The 5,155-nt window shown below is 42.7% G+C and overlaps 1 protein-coding gene across 1 annotated transcript in view; it reads right to left on the bottom strand.

Moving 5' to 3' along the window:
* chst6 (carbohydrate sulfotransferase 6) overlaps positions 1 to 2,966 on the bottom strand; it is a 10,376-nt gene extending 7,410 nt beyond the window's left edge. Inside the window, exon 1 of the mRNA XM_031868194.1 lies at positions 2,797 to 2,966. The gene's annotated coding sequence lies outside the window, so the exon portion shown is untranslated. The remainder of the gene's footprint in view (positions 1 to 2,796) is intronic.
* Positions 2,967 to 5,155: the final 2,189 nt, after the last annotated feature.

Here is a 5,155-nt window from a genome sequence, read left to right as displayed (position 1 = left end):
CTCTCTCTCTCTCTCTCTCTCTCTCTCTCTCTCTCTCTCTCTCTCTCATTCAGTCTCCTCAGTTGCTGGTATTAGTCACAGCACATGTACATGTCTAGTTTCCATTCAGGTATTTCCTTAAAAAAACACATTGTTGTAATAGTAAGCTAATCATAAAGGTTTTATCTTATCTCATCTCCAAACACGTCATACATTGGCAACTTCACGGAAGTTCTGATTTACCCTTGTACATTTCCTACATTTATTGCCTATTCAAGCATATCACGTGTCATTTAACTTTACAGCATGTTATGTCATCAATACAGCTTGATTTACTAATGATTTACTAATTCCTTTACTTTAGATTGACTGATGTTGCAACATTTCCACACCAAATAAACTCACAAAAACAGGCCTCTAAAACTCCTGTGTTCCGGTTCCTCATGAGTTACCATGTACTAATTCCTCTCAGTGGGTGCGGCAGCGATCCACAAGGACTGGATGCAGGTTATAAGGTGTTTCGACGACCTAGGACCTACGGTATGTCCTTGAAATCTAGACCACCTTGGATTGTTCAACAGTAACTAAAGTCAGTGAGGGTGGCAGAGGGAATGGGTGCTGTAGGGAAATAAGCCCTTTCCTGTCATGGCACTGAAACAGATCCGAGTTCAGTGACAGACTCGAACAATGTGTTTCAAGACGCCGTGGCTACATTTTCTCTCAAGATACCAGTTTAGCAAGGGAGCTGTCTAATGTCTAGTGCGTATTATATGACGGCACCTAGCCAAGAGGTTGCAGATTGCAACCAACTGAAACTTCTCCCGTGTGGCAAGCTTGGAGGAGAACTACTGTGGCTGATACGAAAAAAAAAAACACAATTTCTATCCTACCCTCTAATTCTGCCAACAACTTTCTCAAAGGAGGAGAAATTGAAACTTCTCTACTAACTAACTTTTTAGCCAGCTAGCTGGTTAACAATAAAACATTTTGTTAAGGAATACTGAGCTGATGGCAGTTCCAGTCCTCATCTTTTATAGCCTAATAACTAGTTCCCAACAGGTGACAAGCTTCTCCATATTGATAAAACCCTATTTAATTTTGGGTTGAACTTGGATTTACTAAACAGTGATTACTTTTTAATTGTGCAACAGTGCTTTGCATCATTTCTATTTAATTTCTAAACTCTGATTAGAATTGATCTTAGATTAAATACATCCTTGTTAGTGCCACCCAGCCCAACAGTTGCTGTCATTTTCATTTTCTGCAAAACATACATTTGGGCACCTGCCCATGTTTGTGACAGACTGCATTAGAGACAGATTCCTAAGGAAAAACAATATTGGATCTGGTTTCAAGTCTGCTTTATGACATGATATCCGAGATATTCAGCATTGGCTTCACTTTTCAGAACCGGAGGTTGTCGCCTGGGGGGAACGGCAAGTCTGATATCCATTTATCTACCGTCCATTATGATAAAGTATGAGCTTGTGGCCTTTTTTGACAACTTGAAGGGGATGACTGCTCAGACTGTGCTGAACCAGAGATGGTATCAACAGAACCATAACCACATCTGTATCAAGCCTTTTGATGCAGCAAAACTCGCTGTGGTTGGTTGGGGTGCCCCCACTGGGTGCGGTTAGATGTGAGAATTCCATGCTTGTCATAGGAGACACAATGGCTGTCTCCATCTTCCACGGGACAACAGTGGTGGTTTGCAGCATTTCAAATAGAAATTGGGCAAACACATTCATTCTGGGGGTGAAATATTATGTAACGGTACAAATGGCAGGCTCATAACACACACACACACACTGCTGCAAGCCTTTTGTTGTCTTGCTTACATCTGAGAACACAAAAACATTCTGCATAAAGCTGCTTTTTGGGCCCAGCTGTCTGAATGACCAAACAATAACCCAACAAGCTCCTCGGGGTTGTTCTACGGTGTCACGCAGCTGCACGGAACAGCCACGAGTATTGGTGGGAAGAGCTTTGTGTTCAGAGGATAAATAAACTTCAGAGCCGGGCAGTCTTCTTCAACAACAACCTCAAACAGCTGTCCGCTTTGTCAACTCCTTTTTTTATTGGAGGGCTGCCTTCAATTAAATGTGTTAAACAATATGCAAACACCTCACATTGGTGTGGCTGTTCATTCGAAAAAGTTGGGATCATTATGAGATCCTGCTGCTGGTCGTAACATGGCAAATATTAGGGCTGGGTGTGTTTTAACACATTGTTGTAATTATTGTGATACTTCAATCCACCATATAGGCTATTAACTCACTTCAACCTCCATGACAAATCTCTGAGCCTCAAACTCCCACCACCCTAGGAATAGTACTTGAAGGGGATTCAGGGCAAAAGAGTTTTCATTTACATTTATTGAACCAACCAGTCATTTTCACGTCTCTTGCCGTGTGGCCCCCGGGTGAAATGATAGAACCGCCGGGAGCTAGCTGTACAGACCCGGACCGAGTGGGATTAATGGGGTGTTATGGAGCCCCCTCCGTGCGTTTTTAATAAATCCTGAGTTTGGTTCAAGTAGAAGTTTCTGCATACGTTTAGCCACCAACGAACTGTTGCTTGCCGCTCGTGACATTATTTGTCAGGACGAAAAGGTCAAATTTATTAATGATTTGTCATTAAAGAAAAGTGCGTTCTGCTAGCTTCTTCCCAGGGGTCCCATGGACGGAAATAGCTAACTTACACGAATCACCAAGGTGACCAGAGACAAAAAACCGTCCTGGCCGAAGAGGAAAGAGAGGAGAAGATAGTTTATGTATTTATTTTTTACCTCTCACTTAGCAGAGTATATTTTACCTTTAGCTTTGTTTTCGGTCGTGGTGCCTGGCGACGGAGCCGGTGCGCCGTGCTCTCCCGTCCTGTCCTCTGCTCCCTTCTGTCCTTTGGCCGGCAGCTGCTGCTCGGCTACTTACACCGTCCGGTTGTGTACGAAGCGGTGTTTTGAGACGTGGCCAGAGGCTCTTGCTGAGCTGACTGGCGAGTGGGCTGGGCGGGGAGGGGGCTCCGAGATAAAGGCAGGGTGGTGGGTCGGTGGGTGGGAGCAGGGGAGCGGGCGGGACCAGGGCAGGAGCACCGTTGCTGCTCTCCAAAAACACACAGTAGGCTGCTGTCATTAAAGACTGTGTTAAACTCAATATTAAAGTTAGGCAACATTCATCAATACAAAAGTGGTTACAAGTGACGCTGCGTGACGTAGGCTAAATGTCTCTGTGCAGAGGTTATTCAGCTGAAATGACTTATTATGCAAATTAAGTTTGTGGGTTTTAAAGGAATGGTTACTTGAACAAAGGAAACGTTTATGCTGAATTATGTGAGCATGAATAGTGTAATGATACCACTATTCACCTGACTTAAAAACTCCAAATACTAAACATAACTTACTTACTTTACTGTGCTTGTACTAAAATGTTCTGGCTTTTCTGTCAAAATATTAAAATAAAAAAAATAAAAGATCCAGGATAGTGTGAGGTTGTAATTATGAAGTTTGTGTCAAGTAATAGAGGAATTAAAACATTTAACTGACAAACCACTTACTGTGTTTTTAACTAACAGCATGTAATGATCCCCACAAAGTACAAGTATACTGCTGTGGTGGCGTGTCCTGTACAACAAAGTACTTTACTCAAGATACATACTATGTCTCGTGTGTAGTACCTGTATTTTCTTGAGGTTTTTAATTCAATGCCACTTTACTCGACTACATTTCAGAGGGAAATAGTCCACCAAAATAATTAGGTATTGTACTGTACGATATTAAATACAAAACATATGATGATCTTATAAAAGTACATCTTGCTGATACTTCCATTTCTTTCCTTAACAGTAACCATTTCAACGCTTTTACATGCAATGGATTATTTTTATAGTGTGGTATTGCTACTTCGACTTCGACCAGAGCAGGGACACCCACCCCTGCCCCCTCCACTCCTCTCTCCTCATCCAGCAAGCATTTACTGGTGACCAAAGAGCTTTAGCTTTGGCCTCAGAGAACAGCAGAACAGGATATGAGTGTGGTTTTTAACAGGAACCAGGTGCATCCTTGTTTCAGTGTTGTGTTATTTTGCTCTGGATGAATGCTGTGATCAATATCATTCCCTTCCAGTTAATTTACCAAGGCCCAGTAGAGCTACACTCAGGTCCATTCTATTTACATCTTACGCCTGCATATATATGAATATCATCTGTTTCACCTAGAGCCTTAAGCCACACACGCATGATCAGCGGTAAAACCGTGTTGCGCTGGCTGTGTCATTTGTTTTCCAAAGGGAAGTGCAGAAGCGCCCAACTCAAGTGCAACCCTTGGCGTGGCGTCAAACTTCTTTCAACTTTGACCCATCAGTCGGTAAAAAATTACGGTAAATATGGAGGAGACGGTGATCATTTTTGTGCCGGTCTACCCAGAGTTTTACGATCTGTCCCACTGTCAATATTTTGATACACACTTAAAAAACAATGTTGAGAAGAAGATCGGCTCCACAAAATGATACGGTTGCTAGTTGTGGTCGCTTACCAACGTTAGGGGCATCGTGCCTCTGCCCCCTTTAAAGTTGGCACAAGGGTAGGCACCTTTAGACATGCTGCTAAAGAATGCTACTCTCAACCCTCTTGAAGTTAAATGTCCCAAAATCATTTCAGTGTCCGGTCCACTATTATAGCTTTTTCTGGGGATTTCAACCATAGGCTATGTATATGAAGTGGACGTAGTCACCTTGACGTCAACCATTGTTTGTGGACTGCCGCTTTGAAGCCTTGAGTTCGGCATTTGTGCTGTCGCTATCTTGGTTTTTGGCCGTGGCATTTTGCAACCAGGAGTGACACGAAATGGTGGAGCTAAGTACAACCGCATGCTGACAGTTTAACACTGTGAAAGAGTTAAAGTTGTCAGACAACTCCCAGACCGGACAACACTGTGGTAGCAACCTGTCAATCACAAAGTTGGCCCTCCCTAAAGCATATCCTGCTTTATGGTCTATTTGACTCTAAATGGACCATAAGTTACTGAATGAACATCATGCTACATTAAAGAAGACTTGAAACTAGAGATTGAGGCCATAAACTCATGTTTACAATGTTTACTGAGGGAATAAATCAAGTGAGAAGTAGAGTCATTTTCTCATAGACTTCTATACAACCAGAGGAGTCGCCCCCTGCTGGA

The sequence above is a fragment of the Anarrhichthys ocellatus genome, unplaced genomic scaffold (assembly GCF_004355925.1).
Source record: "Anarrhichthys ocellatus isolate YVR2014 unplaced genomic scaffold, GSC_Weel_1.0 scaffold41, whole genome shotgun sequence".
NCBI lineage: Eukaryota > Metazoa > Chordata > Actinopteri > Perciformes > Anarhichadidae > Anarrhichthys > Anarrhichthys ocellatus.
Note: the sequence above shows the minus strand (reverse complement) of the source record. Positions and strands in the feature narration are given on the sequence as shown.